A 26,300-nucleotide genomic window follows, 5' to 3' on the forward strand; every position below is an offset into this window, starting at 1 on the left:
GCCTTGATTTTACAGATCTTGTTAACTCCCATGAGAATTTCAATAAAAGACAACGAAAAATTGTTCCAAGGAGACTGGTTCTTGGATCAACACGCACATCATTTCCCTATTAAAGAACTACCCTTAATTGACAGTTCCCGCCTTCGTGCCTGTTGCGAAACATTAATGCAATGGTGCTGGAAGGAGGGACTATGCAAAGCCGCCTAGGTCAGGCTGAGCGTGAACCCAAATACCTCAGACTTTGCGGCCATAAAATCAAAGCCAACGACAGGTGTTTTCATTTAGAAAAAGTCCTCATTGGCTCTTTTGCCTTGGGTGGAGCCAGAAGCTGTGGAGTGTGACCAGGAGGACTTGGAGCATTTGTTTAATTATTAGCAGCTGTTAGTGGACTTCTCCTTACACTCCATGCAAGCAAAGGCCCTTGAAGGGCGTGGTCCCTGCAGGGGACGAGCTCAAACTCCTAAATGCCGTGGGGAGGGAGACTGCGCGCTCAGCTAGAGCGAGGGCATGGTGGAGCCATTCACTGCTCTGATTCTGCAGGTCGCTGTCCCACCCTTTTCTTTGACCAATAGCCCCCACCAGCCCTGGGGTCTGGATTGAGCTCATGTGATTTCTAGGCCTTTCGAGCGATTCTCTAGTTCTCTCTGAGAATTAGCACTTGGCTAAATGATACTCCCCTGTATTCCATCCTCTCAAGGAAATAAAAAGTTCACAAGTAAAAATAAAGCTAGGCAGGAAGAAAAGGGAGCTGGCTGTGTACAGGGGCGTGGTGAGCCGGGGGACCCTCGGGACGAACGTGGCGTGAGGCTGAGCCAGCCCAGAGCTGAGTCTTCAGAGGCAGCACAAAGCAGAGCTCCCTGTTTCTAGTGGCGAGGGCTCCTCTGAATTCCAGCATGCCCCAGGCCTCAGCGGGAGTGACGGTACCGGAGAGAAGCGGACTCCATCCTAACTGATGTAGCCTGTCCCACCAGCTCCACCTGCTGCAGCGGACACTGCGGTGTGCCACCCGGAGCCTCCTGCAGGAATGAGGCACTCGTTGCCCGGCTGCTGGGAGCGTGGGCTGCTGACGGCTCCCAGCCAACGCCTCTCCCCGACCTGCCTCTGCCCACGGGGCTGCCCTGCCCGGGGTCACACCCCCTCCTGTCGTGGGCTGAGCCCTCTGTTGCTATGGCACCGGCATCACAGCTCAGTTTCTCGTCTGCTCAATCCTCCGTCCTCCACGGCCTCACAGGGGAAGTTTCCAAGAGTTCTCCTAGTAAACTTCCATCTGAGAGTCTGTTTCTCAGAAACCTGACCTAAGACTCTTGCACACAGTTTTTTCAAATGCTGAATTTTGATCCTAGTGCTTGCCAAGTACGTAAACTACTTTAATCACTGACCCTTACAAGGTCCTATGAGGCTAATTTTAACACCCTCTTCTTCCAAGTGGGGAAGAAGCCCCAGAGAAGTTAAAGGTCAAATCATTTGTCCAAGGTCATAGAGGTTGAGTCAGGATTAGAATCCAGGTCAACTCTAAGACCTTGGCTCTTTCTATCAATAACACATCGTGTTCTGCAAGGCCCTGCCTGAGCCCTCCTCCCCTCTTCAGGGTGCTGTCCATGAGCTCCTTAATATATTCTTACGCTCTTTCTCTTTCTCTCCCTGCACATCTCCTTGCTAAGCCTCTCTATGGCATTTTCACTCTACATTCCATATGAACTTTCAAGGCACTTACCACTCCTTGACAGAGAGCCTGGACCATGTGTGCCGTGGGTCACCTGTACACATCCGTTCCCAGCACATGAGGGACACAGGAGATACTCGGTGCATTGAGTTAACTGACTCCTCACACAGTAGGATGTCTTCTTCGGATTCCTAGGATACACTGCTTATGAAAATACATGTCTACTTGGGGCCTATGTGACCTATTTAATCTTCATAGTTCACCTGTCCATGTGGTATCTAAGGACAATCTAATACCCTGATTCAACTTTGAGATTTTAAAAGAGATTTCTAGAAACAAGAATTCTTTTTCAGGCTTTGAATGTGACACAGTTTCCGAAGACATGTGTAAATGAATCCTGGGACATAAAATTATGAAACAGAGTTCAATCCTAAAGACCTAAAGGAATCACTACTTAGGAAGCTGAAAAATCTCTCTACCTCTTACCTAGGCATCAGAGGGCCAGGTCACAGTTTATTACCAGGCTAGGCCACCAATCTCCAACTGGTTTCCTGTAACTCACCCTTCTCCTTGTGGAAAACCATCGTCTCCACCATCTTTATTACTGACGAGCCCTTGCTACGTGCCAGGCATGAGCTGAGCACTGCTGAGACATTATTTCATTTGTTCTTCTCAATAAAATACCATTGTTATTCCCATTTTAGGGAGATAGACTAAGCAAATTGCCTGAAGTTACACCAGAGAAAAGTAGCAGATCTGGGGGTCAAATCAAGGCTACAGGCAGAGCTGAGAACTAAACTGTCTCCCAAAACGGTAGAAACATCACTGTCTCTAGGCGATGAGCTTGTACTCCCATCCATCCCAGAGTTCCCAAGAGACCAAATAAATACCAAATTAATAATGATTCTGTTCCATGTATTTTTTGCTGTCTAATTCTTTACGTCTCTGTTGGAAGACAATTATCCACATGTTCCAGATTATCTTTTCAAGGATGCTTGTATTGCAAATGGCGATGGAAGATAGAGACAGTGTCTCTGTCCAGAGCAAAAGGTAGATTTGTTAACAGATCAGGATAATAAAATAATGTCTGCCTCTGGGCAAAGCTCAGGGAGGCTTACTGCCCATTATAAAAGCTTCTGGTTCCCAAAGCTGGATGCCCTTCTTTTACAGGTTCCCCATTGCCTGCGCAGAAATTAGGGCACAGGGAACTGGTGTCAGTGCTGACGCCCTGGCTTCTGCTATTGCTCTGAGTAATAAATTGCCCTTTGTCTCTGACCCTGGAGTCTTGTGTCTTCTGCCAGCACCCTGAAAACTGCGGCGGACTGACTCGTTAAAATGCCCATAGAATAAAATCTCAAGTCCCCCACAGTTCTTGATATTTTCCTCCATGCTGGAGCAGTAGACACTCTCCTGGACCGAAAGTCCCAGAAAGGTCTTCCTGGGCGGTGTTGCCTGTGTGGTGACAGCTGTGAGCTCATCGGCTCCAACACGGCCTTCACCGCTGGTCATCCCAAGGGGAAAGCAAACACAGAGGAAGAAAAGCAATCCTTACAGATGGAAACGTAAACATTAAAAATAATGACATGGATGGTGATGATGATGTCGATGAAGATGCTGATTATGATGAGGAGGAGGATGACAATAAGGTTGATGGTGATGATGATGATGATAAGGCTGATGATGATGTCAATGAGGATGATACCAGTGACAGCAATAATGCCAGAGCAGCTGCCATCGGCTAAGCACCTAGTGCATGCCAAGCACACACACCGCCTCGTTTGCTATTTACAATACACCTGTAAGGTGCAAACTACAGATTCTCTCACTTCCTTCTAAAGTCTTTTTTTTTTTTTTGAGACAGAATCTCGCTTTGTTGCCCAGGCTAGAGTGAGTGCCGTGGCGTCAGCCTAGCTCACAGCAACCTCAATCTCCTGGGCTCAAGCCATCCTGCTGCCTCAGCCTCCCGAGTAGCTGGGACTACAGGCAAGCACCACCATGCCCGGCTAAGTTTTTCTATATATATGTTAGTTGGCCAATTAATATCTTTCTATTTATAGTAGAGACGGGGTCTCGCTCTTGCTTAGGCTGGTTTTGAACTCCTGACCTCAAGCAATCCACCTGCCTCGACCTCCCAGAGTGCTAGGATTACAGGCGTGAGCCACCGTGCCCGGCCCCAAAGTCTTTATTCAACTCTGTCTGTTTCAGTTTCAACAGTCACTCTGTTTAAATTACAGTATTTAAACCCCACTGCAACACACATCCCCCGTCCCTTTACTTTGGCCTAATTTTTCTCCCATCACACTTACCACCTTCTAACATACTATATAATTTATTAATTTATTGTGGGAATTGCTTATTGCTTATAACTTTCCAGATGAGATGGAAGTTGTATGCAGACTGGGGTTTTTGTGTGTTTACTTCACTGACGTTGATCCCACATGAGCAGAAGGGTGCCTGGTCATAGTAGACCCTAAATAAATATTAGTTAAATAAATGAGTAGATGAACTTGGCTTTGTGCATTTTGGGGAGTGTCACAACCTCCCTGGACCTTGGATTCCACAGCCTTAAAATGAGAACTTGTTGGCTTCCATGGCTTGACCCACTTCTGAAATCCCAGGGGCGTCACAGATGTTAATGCATTAATCTTCCGACACTGCTCCATGACAGAGCCATAATTTTACTTTGTCAACTGTTTCTGCTTAGATTTTATTCCTTAATCAGTCACTCATTCATTTAATCAATTAAGAGTTTTCAAGCTCATCCAGTTCTGACCGCTGTCTGTGAGGGTTCTAGTAGACACCAGGACCACTCAGGGACGGGTGTGTGTGCTCATTTCAATGAGGCTCTGAATTTTGGACAGGTGAGAGAGAGAGCAGCCATGTCCCCAGGTGGCTTCAGCTCTGCAGGAGGTATGCAGCCAGCAGACCCTTCGGGCCTTTCGCTTCGGTGGCATTGACGTCCTTGGGCTGCACAGGGCCTGGGGAAAGTGACCCTGTGGCGTGGACCCGGGTTCTCTTTCCTTTTCAACTCCCCACTTTTCACTGCCCCCCACCACACCCATTCAGGTAAATCTCTGTCTCATTTACACACTGGTTTGAGTGTGGTTCCCACCAGAGCAGAGGGGGTGAGGGTAAGAGTGCTGGGTGTAGTAGAACACTCAACTCAACAACAACGTGGACAAAGAAACCACTATGTGCAGGGCTCTGTGCCGAATGTCACTGCGCATACACAGGTGGCTCGAGACACGGTCCTGCCCATCACAGGCTTGTGGGGAGGCAGGTTTATAAGTCAAACATCACAGAGCAACGCAGCAAGGGCTTGCTCACGCGCCCAGCTGAGGAGCAGGCTTCTGCCGGGACATCAGGATGGCACATGCCAGGGAACTTTCCAGCTGGGGCTCAAGGAAGTGACTTGGAGTTTGCCAGGCGGAGTTTGGAGGGGGAGGACAGGGTGGCCCGGCACAGGGAGGCCACCGGTGTGAGGGCCTTGAGGGGCAAGGCCTCGCCAGGCTTGATGGCTGCTCACTGGGTGTGGGTTGAGCACAGGGCATGGCTAGGAGGAGGGGATGGTGGCTCCAGAAGGCAGTGGCATCACCGTCGCATTGGCTGCTCCAGCCCCAGGATCCGGCCCACCAGGCGGCACATGATGGTGCCTAATGAGCATTAACTGAACAAGTAAATGAAGAATTAAAATGGGAAGAAAACAGCTGCCACACAGAAGAGCTGCAAACTGTCAGACGCTCTCTTGTTTACCCGCCGGGCCCCTGTGTTATACTCAGGTTTCCCGGGGACAAAGACTAGTTCTTTTTCTCTGTGGAACCTCAGTGTCCGGCACAGCCCTGGCCACCGGAGCCCTGGCACAGAAGACATGGCGGGTGGTGGGCAGCATCTCTCTCTGCCCCTGTCCATGCAAGGCCACCCCTGGCAGGCCCGGGGACTTCTGTGGGGCGTGGGGGGAAGGGGGTGATGCCATTCGGAGGAGAGAGGCAGGCAGCAAAGCTCCTGGTTCAGCTGCGGTTCCCTTGAAGGGCGTCACACTTTTCACAGCGTCAGGTCACATGGTTCTGAGCTGGCCAGGTTGGGGCTGAGGCAGCGGCCCTGTAAGCAGAGATGTGGGGGAGGGGGAAATCTCCTGCACCCTGATTTCCTCTCCTCCCACATGGGGCAGAGACTCCACCCAGCCAAGAGTTAGTCACCATTTGGTCCTGGTGGACCAAGAGTGACTGTGCCACTGAGGAGGGCTGCTGGGAGGCGCTGGCTGGACCAAGGTGGAGGGTGATGGCAAGACGGTGCAGGGCCCAAACCTCATGGCTCCACTGGTGCTGGAGCCGGGGCACGTCCTTGGGCACCGCCCAGCAGCCCCTCTGACTTGGGACCGTGAGTGAGGTGTGGGCTAGCTGATCCTTGGAGAGGGCCACGGGGCATGGTCCCATTTGTTCCTGGGAAGGCCAGTTGGCTGTGGGGTGTGTGTCAAGGACTTCCCAAGCCCGCCCCGTCCCTCTGGTAGCCTCCCTAGCAGGGAAGCTGTGCCATTCTACTCAGCCACCTCTGCACGTCCTGAAATGCGCGCCCAGTCAAAACTGGGCCCCTCGGCCAGAAAGCCTTGGGGGGCAGTACACAGTCAGCGCCTTTCCTGTCGCTCCGCCAGAGCCCAGGTGGAAGCAGGCAGGCCAGGTGGGCAGGTCCGGACGCCGCCCTGTGTGCACGGGATCCAGGGCAGAATAAGGCCACGTGCATGAAGCCTGTGCCCCACGCCCGCCCCACCTTGGCCTTCCCCGCCATGTTGTCTCCCCTGCATTCTGGGGTGGGGGTGCAGGCAGGAGCAGGTCCCCTGGCGGAACTTGCTGCCAGCCCTTTGGGCTGCTGCCGTCTGCCTCCCATGCGGGGTCCCGGGCCAGTCTGTGGTCACCCCTTTCAGTTAAAACTTTCTTTCATCCTGGCCTCTGCTCTTTCCCTCACTTTTTTGATCGGACGCGTGTAATTTATGGGCTGTGATATACTGCACTTCAGAATTGATTTTTGTGCTCAACTGGTGTAAAACATTTTTGGTGACTAATGCCTCCGGGTGAGATATTTCTTCGTTATTGATGTGTGCTTGGGGCTTTCGTCCCCACATCTCTGGGCCTTCTGGCCAGGGTCACTCCCTGGCTCCCTGAAGCAGGAGCACTCAGCCAAAGGCGAGGCAGCCTTTTGAACTAAAGAAAATATTAATTTAAGACATTGTTTCAACACGAAATTACAGGAGCCTTCAGAGCGCCTTGTTACTTTGATTCAGGGCTGAGTTCCACACAGTGTCTTAAGGGCTGAGATTGGCCAACTTACAAAAAGTTTGCTGCCAGTGAACTAAGGGAAAGAATTCTGCAAGGGCCCCCAGAGCTTCTAGTCCTCCACACAATCATTACCAGTTGATTTGCCTGGAAAATCTCTTGCTGGAGAAAGAAAAGCAAAAATAGCCCTGTCTCATCTTTGGTGGCAACCTCAGCTGGGCAGTTACTGGCCGGTAATTCCTGAAGCAAGAACTGGACTTCGTGGGCTGCCAGATGTGAATGTACTTAGGGGACCCTAGGAACAAATGGACCTTGAGACTTCTTGGAAAATATGAATCCTGTGTCACCGTACATGTGACATTCCAATAGCTACCACTTACCAAGTGCCACATGCCTCAGGAGATGAGTCCCATTTTACAGATTAAAAACCGAGACCCAGAGCAAGTACGTTGCCGCAGGGCATTCAGATAGGAAGGGGATGGAGGAGAGGAGGGCCCAGGTGTTTCTGACCCCAAAGCGCACACTGTCCCACTGTCCCGTTGCCCCAGGCTGCCCGCCCAGGCTGGGCTGTGCCCTGTGCTCTGACGCCAGTATGGCCAGCTCCCCTTCTCAGCCAAGGCCACGCAATCCAGCCCAGCAGAGCGAACAGCTCCCACCTCCTCTGCCCCTCTGGTACTGGTCAGGGTACAGGTACAGGTACCCGGTACTGGTCAGGGTACAGGTACAGGTCTTTGGGAACTTGCAGCTTCTGCAGGGGGATGGCTTCCTAGGGAGTTAGTTCAGTGAGTGGGGTCAACGTGTTCATTAGGCTCAGGGACTGAGACACTTTTGTAAGGGTCCATGAAAATGTTTTCCTATTTATTTCTCTTAAAGTCAGGAGAAGAAATGAATATAAGGCTAACGGATGCATGATAACAAATCCAGCCTGGATTGTGTGCATCTTTAGACTCATGCAGTCATAAAACACAATTTTAATCTTAATGGAGGAAAGGTTTGTGAGGGTGAAAATGCCCAGGGGCCCCTGAAATTCATAATGTGCCCCAGGCAGGGAGGTAGGACCTGGTGGAGGCACGGCCCCGGGTTTCAGGTTGAGGCGGTGGGACCGGTGCGAGGAGAGGGGTGGTGGGTGGTGTGCAGCTGGTCTCCTGACTCTGAGGGTGGCATTCGTCCCCACAAGCCATTCTGTCTTTCCAGAGCTGAAGAGCTCCCCCTGGATAAAGGGGAGAGCCCCGAGCCCTTGCAGAGCAGGACAACCGCTGTACAGGGTATTTAGGCGTCCTGCTCTGCCCCTGCTGTCCCCTGCCCAGCTCACCAGGGCGTGAAGTAGGCCTTGGGGGGAGAGACTGAGACAGATGCCTCCAAAGAGGCCAGTCCTGACCCCATGTGAGCCGCCCACCTCCAACATAAGGGACAGTACTGCAACTTCATCTTCTTAGCCAATGACACATAAGAGCATCTCAGAGATCACCGAACCCAACCCCCTCATTTTACAGATGGGGAAACTGAGGCACCATGGGGAAGGTAGCGGAGCAAAGCGGAGCTCTCCCTTCTTTTCCAGAGTACCTTTCCCTTCCATATTCCTGCCTGCAGAAGATTAGTTTCCATGTCACATGTGCCAGTGTCCGTCGGCCTGGGCGCATCAGAAAGTGTTCCTGGCAGACGGAATAAAACACAGTGAGTCACTGTCTCTCATCCCCTGCCCGCGTCCACATTCCCTGCCAGGCGGAGCTCCGAGCCCCGGCTCCTCCAGCTGGCGTGGGGACCAGAGGCTCCGATGACATAATCAGGGACGGCGCACTTTCTCCACAGGTGCCATTTATTTTCAAGCATCCGCTCGATCCCTGCAGAGGGATGAAAACCGCAGTGTCAACTGCCTTCAACCCAGCTCCTTCGGGGGCCCATTTGGTATTAACATCAAAGCGCTCTGCATATTTATCATTCCTCGCGCCTCGGCGGCAGGCAGGACATCTGACAGGCACACAAAAGCGCCATAGTTTCCACTTGGACTCCAAAAAGGCATCAGCAAGTTCAAACCCAAGTTGAAAACTCCCTCAAATAGGTATATTTTCCTTCCTGGGAACCTGGGCAGGATTATCACTTAGCATCCTCTCCAAAGTCAATTTGCGTCCACTTACAGTCGCTTCTGGTATAAAGTAAAGGAGCTTACGGTTCATCATTCGGGATTTAGCAGATGACACCCGGCCAGCTCCCGAGAGAATATTTCTGGGTGGAGGATGGGATCAGAGACAATGCCCTGTCTTTGGTCTTGCTTTTTTTTTTTTTTTTTTCAAGAGCAATCATGCCTGCTCTTTGAAATATAATGGGGACATGTTAAAATACGGATTCAAGTAGGATCTGACAAAGGAAAATATTCGACTCTGGTTGTGCTCAAAGTACTTACATTTTCTTTGAAAAGTTAAGGAAAGGACAGAAATCTGGAACTTTGGGGAAAAAAGTAAGTGTGCACTTGTTCATGAAAGAAGCATGAGTGGAAATCAATTTCTATCACGAGTGATATTTATCTCACTTCATATTAAAACTTTGTCTTGATTATTGGTGTTGCACATACACACTGGCTTTGCCTCCAGCGAAAGCAAACAAAGCTTGTTGTAACTTACCCGGTTTTGTTTCATGTGCTGGAGGACTTTTGTGGGTGAACCAGCCAGGAGGGACCCAGACAAGGGGCCCCTGAACTCCTGTATGTGAGCACCGATGCCCCTGCTGTGGCCCCTCTTCTCTACCCACAGTGGGACCTATGATTTCCAGGTGACTGACAAGAGCGATGAGTTTTCCAGAAAGGTGCCTGGGTTTCCTAAGAAAACTGAGTTGAAATATGGCCTGCAGCCGCCGCGGCTACTCCAGCAACGCCGGGGACGGCTGAGTGCAGCACCCCATCTAAAGACGAGGCAATGAAGGCCCAGAGCACAGAAGGGACCACCCGGCTCACCTCATTGGAGAGGAGCAGACTCCAGACCCAACCCTGTCCCACCCCAGGCCGTCAGAGACCACACCCTGATGGGCGCCTGCCCCAGCAGCTCCTGGGCAAGCTGCTTCTGTGCATTTTAGAGATGAGGAAGCAAACATCTCTGGAGGAGTGGCTTTTCCAAACCCACGAGACGAGCTGGTTGAGGAGTGGGACTACGTTCGGTTTATCCATGTCCCAGTTGCGGGGTTGGGGGTGTTCATTGTGTCACGATCCCCAAGCATGGCCACGAAGGACCCCAATGCCAGTTACTCATCATTCATGCATGCAATAAATATTAATGAGGCACTTGGTATATGGAGGGAAAGGACGTGGGCTCTGCCCTTGTAGACCTCATGAATGGCTAGGGGAGACAGGCACACAGTAGAGTGATGGTGAAGGCTGGGCATGAACTGGAGGCAGGCATGTTCACCCGAGGTAATCCAGGGAAGGGCATGAGGAACTCTGCCCAGGTTGGTCAGAGAGGGCTGCTCAGGAGGGAGCTGGGGCTAAGGAGGTAGGATGTTCAGCAGGAGGAGGAGGGAGAAACATCCAGGAAATGGCGTGTGCAAAGGCCCTGAGGCAAGACTGAGCTCAGCTGCCTAGAGAATGGACAAAGGTTACGTTGGGGGCACAGAGTGTGCAATAATCAAGAATGCTCAAGCACCAGGCAGTAACAGAGAAACCACCAAACCTCAGTGGCTCCACAAAGTAACGCTCCAGTTCTTAGTCCTGGGCAGCCCAGGCAGGGTCAGGTGGCCCTCACAAATCTGAAGCACGCCATGGCCTCTGAGGCCTCAGTGGTGGGGGGAACATGCAGGCTCCTAATGCCTCCACTTGGACATGTCACATGCCACTTCTTCTCATAGCCCATTGGCCAGAGCAAGTCATATGGTCCAACCAGACCGCAAGGGATGCTGGGAGATGTCGGGATGGGCGTGTGGATATTTGGTGAGCGCCACCAGTTTCCTACCGAATGCACTAAGAGTAAGGGGGCTGAGGGGACTAGTGGGAACTGAGAGTGTCAGATTGTAAAGAGTCTTGGGGAGAAGTCAGGCCTCAGAGATGGAACATGGGTCGCCCAAGGTCACCTAGAGTGGGGGTCTCCTGGCCACCAGGCCACTGCCCTTTCTATTATGTGGCTCAGTTTCCAAAGCTGGAAAAGCAAGTCCTCTAATTGGCTGTCTCTTGTTGCTGCAGGACAGAGCAAAGGAAGTGATAACTTCACCTGCCTGGGGCAGCTGGCGGATTTGGGACGCCTCCTGCCTCGAGGTGAAATAGACCTCAGACTGGTCTCACCCTCTACTCCGGCACACTGCAGTTTCCCTTCCTCCCACAGGTGTGGACCAGCCCCAGGAGCTGGGCTGTTTGGGTTGAAATTCCAGCTTCACCACTCACTAGCTGGGTAACCTTGGGCCTCAGCTTCTCATCTGTAAAATGGGGTGAATTGCATTGCCTACCCGGAGAGACATTTTATTAATAGCAAAACAATAGCTATTAACTACTCAGCTTCCCCCCACCATTTCAGCTGCTCTGGAAAGCACCTTACAGGCATTATTTCATTTAATCTTCACATCACACGCACTAGCCCATTTTACAGACACAGAGACCGAGGCATATCAGGCAAGCAGCAGCCAGAGTTTGAACTTGAGCTTACCTGATGCAAAGCTGCTGTTCTTTCCATGGAGCCCATGACCTTGGGGCACTGGTCCTAGAGGTCAAGCTTCTCTGGGGTCTTGTACCTTTGCCATGTGGCCGGGGGCAGCGCTGGGCCTCTCTGAGTCTCAATCACAGACTTCCTCGGACTGGGAGGCCGAGAACTCCCTTTGTCGAGGACCAACTCGCTCTTCTTCCTTTTCCTAGCTGGGGCATCCGGGCATTGCCCGCTCAGGAAGTTTCAGAAGTTGCCTTCTTCATAAGACACACAAATGACGTCCCCCCTCATCCTAAACTCAGGCCTCGGGTCTTCCCGAACAGAAACGCCTGGTGACCTTCCTGATTTTTGTCCCGTGGTCCCCCTACTTTGCTGGGCTTCATCATCCTGCCTCTTTAAAATTTGCAATTACCAATAATTCCCTTTGTTGCACCCAAATGCGAACCACCATATTAAATTATTAAATATAAGTGTTTCTGAAATATTTTATCTTGACATGTATCTCCGGAGTCAAATGACCCCGGGCAGTGTTCATAATTAATTTCTTCAAAAGGAAAAAAAAAAGTGCTGGCAAGGGACTCTCTGAATGACTCCCTGTCCTGGAGAAATACAGCTGACACTTGGTCCCTTCTCTCTCTCTCTCTCCCTTTCCCCAGGACTCCAGGGCAGGGCAGCCTGCAGAGTGGCTCTGTCCACAGCATCCCAGAATTTCAGGCCCGGAGGGGACTCTCACGATCATTTTGGCCAGCCCCTTCAGTGGCACAGCCTCTCCTGTGCCTTGGCTCCGCTTGCACTCCCCTTACCCGTCCCGATTCACCCCTGCACCTCCCCCCCCACATCCCCTGCTAGAGGAAATACCAATTTTCCTCTTTCTGTGGCAGAAGAAACAGGCCCCCAGAGGTAGCAGTGACCTTCCCAAGGTGGCAGAGACAGAGGGTGGCATTAACTGGACATGGGGCTGCCCCCAGCCTGGTTGCCCCTCAAATCCTGCTTGGCCTCTGCAAGGCTCTGAAGTAGCCACATAGGCCAGGGCTGCCTCTTCCTCTTCTTCCTCCTCCTCCTCTTCCTCCTCCTCCTCCTCCTCCTCCTCCTGGACCAGAGAGGTTCACTTAAAGGAGCTGGGGAAGCAAAACTGCTTCTGCACATGAAAAATGCCCTGAAACAAAGGGCTTTTTTGTCCCCCTCCCCCACCAGGCTCACAGAGAGAGAGAGATTAAGTTTGAGGAGTCACTTCCAATCAGAAAGCTACCATTTAATTACAATGCGCAGGAAATTACAGAGTGAATGGGCAGGCCGGTGATAAGGGACTGCCCTGCAGGACGACAGGCTTGAAATCCAACCACTTCATCACAGAGCTACTTATCACGAGAGGCTGTCTGGAAGGCTGACAATCTGATTGTACTGTCAACTCAATTCATAATTAATATATTTATCAAATTAATTACTGAAAATATCTCCCCGGCGCTCGCCATAAAACAGTGGCTAGCTTCATGGCGGGCTGGCTTCGTTTTCTGCTAATAACCGTGCTGTCAGTTTAATGAGGGCGGGGAGCGGCCCCTGTTTTGCCTGCCTGACAGACAAATTGCCCTCTTGCAGGGAATGATCCCTAGAATTTAAGAGAAGAAAAGAAATATGGCATTGTTTGGTGACAGCCGCAATCGCAGGCTTGTCTCGGAAACTTTGCATCAATTCTAACATGCAAGAAAGGGAGGGGGGGTGCTCTGGCAGCTAAATAAATACTTTATGAATTCCTGACTGATCCTTCACCAGAGCCTCTGGCGGAGCAGTTTCTCTGAGCCCAGAGTTAACCCCCAGCCTGGCCGGAATCTGCCAGTTGAGGTTTGGATTTGGGGACCTGAGAAGTAGGAGATTCTCCATTGATGATATTTTGTAAGGAAGAAAAATCCACAGGCCAGGGGTTCCCAGTGTGCAGTCAGATCCTTTCGATGGGCCCTGACCGTTTGATCTCTGTGTGGAACGATCGTTTTCTGCTCTGCCTGGGGACAGGCCTTGAGAGGGTTTCTCCCAGCTGGAGTCCGCCGCCCACGGGGCTCCTGAAGACCCTCTGGTGAACCGAATGCCCAGCCACCACCTTTGCAGCCTGCGTGGCATCTGCAGCTCCCAGCGTCTGGGCCTGCACCAGTGGCTGGGCAGGGCTGGCTGCAGAGACCTTGCCTGCCTTTGCAGAAGCCCACCTGGCCAGGTGAGGCGAGACACCTGGGTGCAGGGGACGCAAGCTAGGGAGATGTGGGAAGCCCATATCTTAGCCAGACGGGGCAGCGGTCCCGGGGCAGCCGCATTCATTGCTGGGGAATTGAGGCCAGGGTTAGAGCCACCACGGAGACCCACGCTTGGGGCTCGGCGTGGGGAGGCCGGCCGCGCTGCAGAGGCTGCTTTCAGAGGGGTGTCCGCCAAGGCCTGGGGAGGCTCGTTTTTATTCCAGCCCTGTCTGCAGGCACCTCGGTGAGCGCGAGGCCTCACGCGTGTTCAAGGCCTCTTTGACGCAGCACGACCACGGCCTTGAGCTCGCCTGGTCTCTGTCCTACTCGCCTCCCCAATGCCAGTCTTCTCGGCTCCCCTGTGCCTTGGCTCCCCTTGCCCGTCCTGACTCACCCCTGCAGCTTCCCCCCAATCCCTGCTGGAGGAAATACCGATTTTCCTCAATGAGCAGGAAAAACAACCACCTGCTTTTGCCAAATGTCAAAGCGAGGGGTTCCAGGGCCCTGGGGCCACTGCACCTGCCTCTGCGGCCGGGCCCCTTTCCTCAGCCGCGCCCTCCCTGCCCTCAGCCCCATCCCAAGGCATTTCTGGTGCCAGCCAGCTTCCTGTCCTCCACCTGCCTCAAACCTCTCTGGCGTCTGTCTCAGAAGGCAGCTGTGAGCCCATGCTCGGGTCCGGCCTGTTGGCACCCACCCGCCAGGACTCCCCCTTAAGGCAGAGCAGACACCTGTGGTGACGGCCGTGGGGGGAGGCGGTGACTTCAGAGCCCAAGCCGCCGACACGGGCAACTCACTCTGGGGACAGAAGGTGTCTTGGCCAAATAAATCTCCATATCCATCTAAGCCTCCAGGTGGAAAACTAACCTAAAGGAAAAAAAGAAAGAAAACAGAGCTCTGCCTGGCGGTCAGGGCTACACTCTGCACCACCGTGGGCAGCGGTCACACCCTGCGCCCCCCAGCGGCGGGCAGCGGGCCGGCAACCTCGACCGGCCTCAACGCGCGCTCTCCTTTCACCCCGGCGGGCAGGAGAGCAAGTACACACGTGATAAATGAATGAATTAAACTGTCATGTTAATACTTTGATCAAATTAAGAGGTTGTTAATTTTTTAAATCACTTAATGTGAGTGTGTTGCCTGTTTAAGGTGCTTGAAGGGTTCAAAAGAAGGATGTCATCCTAATTTGAAATTATGAGATTGTCAAAGCCATTGGTGGTCTCTAATCCATGTACAAATGCACAGTGTCCTTTAACAGACCAACAACTCACATGAACGGCCAGGAGAGTGTTTTACGCAGCTTGCTGTGTGACGTGGGAACACGGGCTGTCTGTCACCAGGCCCAGTTGGTGGCACAAGAGGAGACAGTCCATGTGGCTGGCAGGGGACATCCAGTGACACATTCTCAGGAGGTTTTTAGTGGCAAAAGATGTGGGTAATTTATATGATGTTTAACTAGCTTTTAAACAGCCAGTTTTTCTTGTACAGTGACTGGGTTTCCATAAAACAGCGCCAAGGCCTGCTCTCTGGCGTGGGTGTAGAGGGAAGGTGCCGTAAAGTTAACGCAGTGAGAAATCTATCGCGCTCTGACATTAAACCCAACACGGGACATAAAGAATTAGGCTTGCTCTAAGCCCGGGCGGCAGCAGGTAAGAAGATCAAGCAATCGTTGCAGATGGAAACCACCCCTAGTGAATTGGAGTGTGTCTCCTCCCACTGCAGAGCTGGGGGCCTGGAGAGAGGGGTGAGCCGGGGACCTGCTTCACGAAAGGGTTTGTGCTACAACCACCAGCTTGGGAAAGCAGCCAAGCCAGCCCAAGCAATGCACCATTCCTGGACTCCCAAAGTCAGAGAAGTACTGGGAGAGAGAAGAGGAAAAGAGAAGAAAGAAAACAAAAAAGGAAGTCCAAGGCTGTGACAAGGGCTGCCTTATGGGGGTGGGGGAGCAAGTGAAACGTCTCAAATGACAAAACGGTCCTTTCGGGTGCAGGTGGCTGGAAGAACGAGAGGAAGAAAGGGAGGAAAGAGCTGAACCGATGGAACTAAAGCAATCTCGGGCAGGCGGCCAGCAGGCTTCTTATCTGAGGCGGATTGGTTGGCTACGGACAAATGATGAGGTCACCGGGGTCAGGAGGCAGGGAAGGAGCCCTCAAAACTGGGTGGAAACGAAGAGAGCAGAGACCTGCCCGAGGGTCCCCAACAGCCCTGCATCGTTCTCATAAATGTAGACATTTAATTGGGGCAAAGAACAGTGGCATAGGTCTCAGTCAAGGGGATGAGGATGCACATAGCAAACCTCAGGGACAGGTGACAGACGCCTAGTGAACAAGAGGGAGATGTCACATGCTCTACCTGTGCACATGGCAGGTGCGTGGCTTGGAGGATAGGGTAGACAGTGATTGATTCCAGAGAGTTATTCTCTGGAATTATTATTCTCTGGAATTATTATAATAATATTATTATTATATTCCAGAGAAAATATTAATAGAACCCCTTTTTGTGGTCAAGTTCAGGGATATGGCCTCACTGATTCATCCATTCATTTATTCAACAAATAGTTTATCACCGCCTTGCGCCAGGCCTTGGGCTAGGCATGCAGTTGTCGACCACGTAACTCCCCCAGCTGTCCCCAAGTGCCCGGTCTCAAGCTCTAGGTACTAAAGTATCACCTGGGAGCTTAAAGTGCAAATTTCTGGGCCCCATCCCCAGAGAGTCTGATGTGCTTGGTCCTAGGTGGGGCCCAGGAACCTGCATTTTTAAAAATCTCAGGTGATTCTAATGCAGAACAAGACGATGTCTGAGGCTCAAGCTTTGAGAAATGCTGGCCTGGTAGGAAATATGAAAAGCCAATAACTCAAGGAAAGGAAGCCAGGAACTTCCCAGAGATGCTCGGGTCCCAGAGTTAAAGGCTCCTGCATGGAAGGGGCGAACACTAGGCCTGTGTTATCTTCATCATCACCATCATCATCATCATCATCATCATCAAATTGGACACATTGGGAAAAGGAGACTGTGCTGCCAAGGAGCAGTGCCTGTCGAATCACATCTAGTGCTTTCCACTAGAACTCGGGAAGCGCAAGACCCCTCCCCGGGCTGGGGAGGGTGCGGGCTGGTGGCCACGCTTGGCAGGTGGGGGGAGTTTGGTGGCAGGAGCAAAATGGCGGCCTGCCGAGAGGAGGCCTTCTTCAACCAGTCGGCCAGTCGGGCACCGGCTTCACAGTCCCAGGGCCCAGGGCCTGCGGTGCGGCCGAGGCAGGGTTGGGGAGACCCAAACTGTTGTCCTGGTGTTCCTGGATCAGCCACTTCTTCAGTCACACCACGGATGTGTCACCCAGCAGCAGTGGCACAAAAGACAGAGACCAATGGGACAGAGTGACGGAGGGAAGTCACCGGCCAGTGTGATAAACTGCTACCATGGTTCTTGGTGGTCCAGAGAGTGCTGGAATAATCTGGAAAACATTCAGAGCTGCAGCTGTCTAGCCTGCAGCTAGGCCGGCAAGTGGCCTCCAGACAGCGACCGAACGAGAGTGAGGGGCACAGCGGGCAAAACCCCGGTCTAAGCGGCCACACCCAACAGGGCTGTGTGACCTTGGCAAAGTCACTTCCCTTCTCTGAGCTTCAGGGTCCTCATTTGTAAAATGAGACGGCTCGGCAAGATGTCTTCAAGGGCCCCGGTATCCCTGAAAGCCTATAAAATTGTTCTTATTTTAATAAATAATAATTGCCCTCAACTTTACTAGCCTTAAAGCCTTCTAGTCATTAAAGCCATAATAATTAAGAAAGCAGAGAAGAATAAATACTCTTAAGAGTTGTGAAAATACTAAAACTGAGACTAAAATGAAAACCTGGCATCTATCTGAGCACCCAGAACGGCCCGGCCCAGCCCACGCCGAGGAGTCCTACTCCAGCCAGAGCCTCCTCCCGACACTCGGATCCTGGGGAGTGATGTGATCGCTTTGCTTTGGAGAAAAGAGCAGAGCGAGGGCCGAGGCTGCTCCTCCATCGGTGCCATTCCACTGGCTCCTCAGATTTCCTTGTGGACAACAACTTCCTGAGAACAAAACTCAGCACCAGGAATCTCAGGGGCCTGCAGAGTGTGTGGACACAGGCCGTGATTACCAGCTCATCACTGTCACGGTGAGTTAATTAATAGGTGAGTCACATCCCAGCATCACTGTTGCTGCCTCCCACCCCACGAGAGAAGGAAGCACAGACCCCAAGTTTCATGTTCTTTAGACTCCACCAGATTGTATCTGCTGCATCTCCCCCATCAAAGAACAGGGAGCTGCCTAAAGACCAGGGGACACGGGAAACACCCAGAGCATCGTGTATGTGCAGTTAAAGAAGGCCTCAAGGGGAGGCAGGAGGCCTTTGTAAGCCAGGCAGACCCAGAGTCAGTAATTTTCGAGCAGTTATGTAGACAAGCTGCTTATCCTCTCTAAACCCCAATTTTCTCATCTGTGACATGGGGACGATGATCATGACTTCCCAGAAGTATTGAAAAGATCACCAAGTTTGTAAATAGCAGGAGCCCAGGAACAGGAGTGCGACCGATTCTATATCCCAAAGAATTGTTCCACATGCTCTTCCAGACTCTCACCTCTTCCCATCATGACGGGGAGTCCATTCTGCCTCCCTGGAACCTGGGCGGGACTTGGTGACTAATTCAATGACTAGATTGTGCCAGTGGTAATCCTACATGACTTCTGGGGCTAGCTAGGTCATATCTTAGTCCATTTTCTGTTGCTATAACAGAATCCCAGAGTCTGGGTAATTAATAAAGAAAATAAACTTATTTCTTACAGTTCAGGAGGTCGGGAAGTCCAAGATCAAGGGGCTGGCATCTGTTGAGGGCCTCCTTGCTGCACCATGGCAGAGGCATCTCGTGGCGAGAGGGCAAGGGCATGCATGTCAGCTCAGGTCTCTCCTCCTCTTCTCATAAAACCACCAGGCCCTGTTCAGTCAAACTAAGATTGGCCCAAGGAGGCCTCCGTATGAGTTTCCAACTGCAACCTAACTCAGTAGTAAAACAAAAACCTAGCTCAGGAGCCAATAGCTGAGTCTCAGCCAATCACAGGCAGCCAACTGTTCAAACCACATTCACATAACACAAGTGGCCAATCGGCTGCCTCGCGCTTCCTTTTCTCTGCCTATAAATATAACCTGCACATGTGGAGGGGAGGAGCATTGTGAGCCATTTTGATCTGAACTGCTGCTGATTCTAGAATCACAAATAAAAGCTTAAGATCTACAACACTAGATTTGCTGTAATTTTGTCTTTTAACACCCATGATGGGGGGCCCCATCCTGATGACCTTATCTAACCCTGATTATTCCTCTAAGTACTGAGCTCCAAAGTCAAATTCAACATATGAATTTGAGGATTAAATTTTCAACACATGAAACTTGAGGGACATTCAAGCCATGACAGTGGCAAAAAGATGACACGGTTTCTTGGTGCTCCTGGGACATGTGCCTTGGGATCCCTGGGCTGACATTAAGAAATCGGTGACCCAGAAGTTACTGAGCTGGAAAGACAGTGTGGAGAGAACTTGCAGAGACTGAGAGATGCCCAGCGAGCCCTAGCTGCTCCCCCTCCGTCTTTGGAGCCTTCCTGGCCTGGGCGCCAGACAGTGAGTGAGTGCGTGAGCTCGCAGAATATTCTGGCCCTCAGGCTCAAGCCCCCACAGCTTTGCCAACTAGAGTGGAATGCAGATTCTTGAGAAAAATCAGTGCTGCTGTCGTTTTATGCTTGGCAACGGCTTGTGGTGCAGCCTTGGCTGGCTGGAAGAGCACCCCACCTGGGCTGTTACTGTTCCACATGGGAAGGTGCAGGGAGGGACTCCGGATTGGGCTTGGAGGAGGGGAGAGAAAGCCCACCTAGTGGATGCGCTGAGAATGCTGCAGAGAGCCCAGGCAGACCCCAGCTCTAGCGGGGCTGGGTCATTCCTAGAATGAACGACCTGGAGGCAGTTGTCTGGGCACCAGGGCACAGGAAGTGCTGAGAAAGCTAGCTGGAAGGCTGGGAGGGAATTCTGAGGCCCTTCCTATGGCTGGCCAAGGAAAAGGAGAGACAGCCAGTGCAAGACACTGTCTGCTGCGCCCCGGGGCCCCAGCAGGCCTCAGAGATGACAGCCACCCGACAAGGGAAAATCTACCCACAGGAACAGCAGACAGTTCCCTGGCTAAGGAGCCAGAAATCAGCAAACTATGGCTGGTGGGCTAAATCTGGCTTTCTGCCTGGGTTTATAGATTTTTATTGGAACAACCACACTCATCTGTTTGCACATTGGCCATGACCGTTCTTGCACTACATCAGCAGAGTGGAATAGTTGTGACAGAGACCATCTGGCCCACAAAGCCTAAAGTATTTGCTGTTTAACACTTGTGGCACAAGTTTGGCGACCCTGTCTCAAACTATCAAAACAAGATCCTGAGAAACAAAATGCTCTGCCCTGGCACGATGTCTGCTCAGAAAGGCCCTTTAGGGTGTGTGCACATGCCACTCCGTTCACTTAGTCGTTAAATGTTCGTGCACACTTCGTGCACGGCAGGCTCCCAGCTCTGCCTTGGGGACAGAAAGATGGATCCATACAGTCCTCGTCCTATCAGAGGTCACGGTGTTTTGTGCAAGAGACAGCCACACAATCCAAGAATTAGAGTACGGAATGGTAAGAACCACAGAGGAGCACAGCCCTTAGGAGTCTGGCAGCCCAGAGAGAGGAAACCAAACCCACTTAGGGCTGGGTGGCCAGGAAGGATCCCTGGAGGAATGAGGGTGGCCCTGGATCCTGCAGGAAGAGCAGGATGTGGGGAACCTACAGCGGGAAAGCGAGGCTCCGAGGCCAGGGGCAGAGGGGTGTTTGGACAGAGAAAGCAGCAGGTGCAAAGGCAGAAAGGAGACGGGCAGGGCATCTAGAAACAGGCAGCTCAGTTCACTGGGCTGGGAGAACATGGTACTAGGCAGGGACAGGAGAAAGGGCCGGAGAGTTAGGACCAGCCAGGTAACAGAGGGCAGTCAGGTCCTGCGGGCCAGGCGAAAAGGCAGATGCCAAGTATAGCTTTGTGGCCACAAAGGACCTGAGAAGTGCAACTCTCAGACAGGGAGAGAGAAAGCACAGGCGCACAGGCTGCCCAGAGTACAGGAGCAGTACGATGAGCTCTCTGTAGCAGTGAGGGCCGTCCCCTGCACGGCATCTGGGGACCCCCACACTGCATGTTCATTTTCTCTTCTTCCTTAGCAAGTTTCATCTCAGGTCAACTTTCAGAGGGGGAAGAAAGAGCTGCCAAGTAGAACACAAGAATGGGGAGGGGGGACACAGCCACATGCCATGTGTCATCTTCAGGTGAGCTGCAGGTGACGGGTGCCCTGGAAACCTCTCTCTGAGAGTGCATCCAGGAACAAGTGGGCCTTTGTTGATGGGCCTGGCATCCGGGAACGAGCAGGGAGCCGGCATCTCGGCTTTGGCCGGAACATGGTCGATTTAAACCTGAGGACAGCCGGGGCTGCCCAAGCCCTTTGTTTCTGTATAATGCCCTCTTTTAAAGTTGTGTTTCTTTCATTAGAAGCAGACAACTGTGAAGCTGTTTCCATAATATTATGGCTAAATACAGAGGCATTTTATGAAAACAATCCCAATGATAAATCCTGTTGCCCTCCACAACCTTGTGTATGCAATTACCACTATTATTGTCATATCATCGTTGTCATTATTACTTTTCTCAGAGTTTGAGCCACTGCTGTGAGAAGGGGAATTCTGGAATGGAAGGCCTTCCCACGGGTGGTGGGGATCAGCTTCCACGGAAGCAAGCTTGAGCTAGACACAATTTTCCCTGCTGCACCCTTGGCATTCCTCTGCTGAGAGCCTCGTTTCCCTGCAGGAGGAAGGTGGAAATCCCTGGGGATGTCATAGACATTCAGCTTGGGGCAAGTCCCAGCTCCGGCCTGGCATCCTGGGTGACAAAGAGGAGCAAGTCCTCTGGTATCTGGTGGCCTTGGTTTCTTCATCTACAAAACGGGAAGCTAGGCGATCCTTTCTTACAAGAACTACTTTGAGCTCCTTTGCAAAATAAAACACATTAATTGAAGAACTAAAGGCCTGTTAAAAACCTAACACCCTGATCCTCCAAGTTGAGAGGTGTAAAACTCTTTCAAAAGCCCACAGCACACGTGTATTTCCTCCTGTGCCGCCGGTGTGTAATTGGGCCCAGGATCTATAGATGGCAGCCTCTTGCTAACTAAGACCTGAGGGGCCCGCTTGTGCTCATCTGCATGTTCTCAGCACAAGGAGCAGGGGAGGAAAGGCGACTGAGATGAGACAGTTCCTTATTTATCTTCAGAAGGCAAGGAAATCTCCCATGGACCAGCGTGGCCATCGGGAATGTTTCATCTTGAAAACAAAAAGTCTTTTCTAAAGTAATGAGTTACAAATCGTATTTTCACTGGAAGAAAAATATTCTGCAAACGAACCCGTACCTTGTGAAACACTGTCCCCTGAATGTTTAATCTCGTGGTGTAAATTCTACAGAAGCAGGGGAGTCCTCTTTGAGATCCTCCGCAAACAATTCCTGCCCCTCCCTTGGCTCCTTCCACGCTGCTCAGGTGTGAACTTCGAGCCAAGGGAATGCAGTCTTTTCTTCTCTGCCGCTGCACATCCACCATATGATAATCCAGTTGGATCCTTAATACCCAGTTTGTGAGCCACATGCAACCAGTTGACATTTCCATCCAAAAGTCTATGCCGATTAAGAGAGTGTGCTCTTAAAGTCAAAGGCGTTTAATACAGATAAAGAGATACTGTGCTTGCATCCTCATTGGACAAAAATTTATGAATAAGTATTGGGTCGAGCCATATGAAATGGTCATTTTCTTACGTCAAAAATGGTCGGTCAGACATCAGCATTTTCATATGATTCAACTTAAATGCCAGGGTCGGCGCCAGGTGTGGTGTCTGTCACAGCTGTGAACCAGACTGGTGGGCCCTGCCTTGGCAGGGTGTGGTCCAGAGGGTGGCAGCCAGGTGAGCAGGCCATTTTGATGCAGGGCAGTAGGTGCTGTATTAAGGCACAGCGGGAAGTTTGGGGACACGAGCCAGAGAGCCGAGGTGGGGGCCGGGGTGGCATATGACTTCTCAGAGCAAGGACAGACGTTTCCTTCGCAGGCAAAGCAGGAGGGCGCTGCGCCCGGCAGGAAGGTAGCAGATGGAGGTCTGGAGGCCCGAGCGCGGCAGTCTGCGGTCCCAGGGGAAGCGCAGGGTGCCAGGATGGCCCGGGGAGGACAGAGATGCAGGGGGAGGCTGGGTGGGGCCTACAGAGCTGTGCGGAGAGGAGCTGCCCCACCTGAACTCAATGGGGGTGACTCGGGCTGACAAATGGCGAGATGGGATTGGCCATTTAGGCCAAGTGTAGACAGTTAGTAGGCCGAGTAGGAACTTGGGCTGGAAGACCCACCAAGCTGAGAGATGCCGGTGGCCTGCTCTGGGGTGCAGCAGCAGAAAGAGAGGGGAACAGGGGGAGTGGAGACGATTTTTGAGATGGGAATCTCAGGATTGAGTAGTTGATCGGATGTGAGAGAAAAGAAAGGAGATGGTATCTGTCAGAGGTGACGGCCACTCAGGTAGGGTGGAGACAAGACTTAGAGGAGAGGATGCCTTCACCTTTGGACACAGTGGGCTTGTGGTGTCCGCGAGTCGCCCAAGGGGGCTGGCGCAGCAGCCCTGCACCCACAGATCCAACACGCAGTGGGGAGGTCTCTGCAGGAGTTGGGGTGGCTAGAGGCTGTCGTCGATGCACGTCCTGCAGAGCTCGGGCCCCAACACCAGCGTGCATGGGAATCAGGGCTCCATCTCGGCGCCGTGAGCCGGAGACTCAGGGAGGGCTGCCGAGACTCTGAATCCTTAACCAGCTCCCAAGGAACCAAACTGGCAGAAACCCTCCTGCTGCCCTAGAGGGAGAAGATAATAATAACAACCCAAGATTGGCAGTTTCTTTAAAAACAAATACTTGAAAAGAAGAATGCAGCACTGCTGAGGGGGTAGTGAGAGAGACACTTCCACGCGCTGCTGTCGGAACACACCTGGAACATGTGAGCATAAAGGCCTAAAATGACAGTGAAAATCCCAGGGAAGAAGAACCTAAAAACTAGGCGGCGAAAGCAGCAAAGAAGTCACTTCTGCCCACTGAAATGCCGTGAATGACGGAAGTAAAGACTTCACAGCCCGTGTCCTTAGGTTTAGTGATACTTTTGTCGGAAGGCGTATTTACAATGGAAACCCAAACTAGGCAGGTTAAACATACATAATATGCCCAAGAAAACTGAATTTACCATCGGGGGAGAAACAGATTTAATACATGAGTCTTAATATTCAAAAGAAACTGAACAGCTTAATGAAACCTCAGAGTATGCACCCATGATCTGAGCTGGGACCAAAGGTGCAAAGCAAGAATGTCACTTCCCCCGCCCGACACTCCCGCTGTGCCCTGTTTACGCCTCTGTTGCAGTGCTGGGCGCAGTCTGCCTGGGATCAAGTGATTTACCTCCCTGTCTGCTCTCCCACCCCAGTGCCATCCTTTAGGGCAGGGACCTTGCCTTCGTCACATCCACGGGCATTATTTGTTGGCTTGAACGTTCGTCACCGAATGGAGCTTCCCAATCCTGGTTTGCAGGTCCAGGGTGTCTCTAGGCCAAAGCTTGATTTGGAATTCTCCCCGCAGTTGTTCTCTCAACAGTAAAGTGATTTTGAAACAGCAACCACAGAGCAATTTTAGGAAGAGAAAGCAGGCACAACAAAAGCAGAGGAAGGAGGGAGGAGGCCCTAACCCTCAGAGCAGGGCTGCGTGACAAAGAGTGGGTTGGAGGGGAAAGTCTCCCGAGCAGTCCTCTTATTTGGGATTCACCGGCTCACCCGCACTCGCGAGGTGCTCTTCTGATAAGCTGCAAAATCTAAAACTCCTTATTAAATGTCAGATAAATCGGCTAGCCTGGGGCGCAGCCAATGCACGGGCGGCGGGCGCTCCAGTCCGGTTCTCGGTAATTGATGGGGTCTGAATAAGCAGAACCAATCCAGGCTGATTGCGGATGGAATGACTACAGCCAGCAAAGTTCAAACAAGAAATATGTGAACTTTAAAGTACTTGAACACAAATCAAGACAGTGAGTTTTTATAAAAATCTTTACTAGCTCAAACCGCTGAAGCTCAGGATGACCTTTATCCTCGGGGTGAGCGGCTGGCGGTGCAGGGAATGTGCACGCCATATATCAGGCCGCGGGAAAGAGCAGCGGCGGGGGCTTGCCAGAGTCACCACTCCTGGCCCTCTCCGGCTGTGCCCGTGTGGACGAAGGAGGCGGTGACTTTGAGATGGTGACTCTTCTCCGTGGTTCCGCCTGGCAGGACGCCCGGCAGGGCCTCACGTTCTCCCTTGCCGTCCAGTTAGTGGGACTCAGGGCTGCAGACCCAAACACGAGCCTTTGTGGAGCCAGTGGCCTCAGTGACCACGTGTCACAGATGCTGGGCAATAGCCATTTGCAGAGCACGAGTTACGCTCAGCCCTTCGTAGGTATCAATCTACCTCCTGCACCCAAGCCCTCCCCCACCCAGTCCTACCCCAATACCCTTTTCATATATGAGGAAGAAGGTTCTGGAGAGATTCAGCTATGAAAGGATAGACGTGGGTTTTCGCCTGCACCTGTTGGACTCCAGTGCCCTGTCCTTCCTACCCCACCAAGCCACGTCCCTTGCTGGTGGGTGCGGTGGGCACCGTTTGCTGTCTGTCTCGCTCTGCGTGGGGACTTCCTATCTGCCCCCACAGATCTCCAGCCAGGCAGTGAGAGCGTCGGATAAAATTACCCCCTGGGGTAACAACGCCATACTCTAACTTATCAGGGATTCTTCCCTACAGCAACTATGTGTTCTAACGATTATTACTTCACTCATTCAACAAAGATGTCTTGGGCGTTTTGTGCACCAGGCAATGAGTAAACACCCAAGCGTGGTAGAGTTGATCCTTCCCACAAATAATCTGTGGTCTCTAGGGGAGGGAGAAGCAGCCATGGCTCAGTTCTATCCCAGAGCACTGAGGGAGAGATTGTTTTCACCTGTGGGGTAGGAAACAGGAGCATCATCAAGGGATTCCTGGAAGAGGTGGCCGTGGGGAGTGGTTGGGATGGAATGGCATGAGAACCCTATTATTCTAAGTAGCAATGCCACACATGCATTAGCTCATCTGCTCCTCACGGCAGCCTTGCTAGGTTCTATTGTTACCTCCGTTTCATAGGTGAGAAAACAGGCGCAGAGCATTAAAGGGAAGGACGTAAAGATATGCAGTGGGAAAGTGAGAACCAGCCCCAGGCCGTCCGGCTCCAGGCTCAGGATCCTGCCCACTGTGTGACACTGCCTCTGTCTGGAGGAAGTGGGCTTCGGGACAGGAGCCATCCTGCACAAATGCGTGTGTCGGGGATACCTGGTAGTCTGTTAGACTGGAGCACGAACTGTGTGAAGGTCAAACAAAGGTTGAAAAGATGCAGTATACATGGCATTGGAGA

Source organism: Microcebus murinus, chromosome 14 (genome assembly GCF_040939455.1).
Source record: "Microcebus murinus isolate Inina chromosome 14, M.murinus_Inina_mat1.0, whole genome shotgun sequence".
In the NCBI taxonomy this organism is placed as follows: Eukaryota; Metazoa; Chordata; class Mammalia; order Primates; family Cheirogaleidae; genus Microcebus; species Microcebus murinus.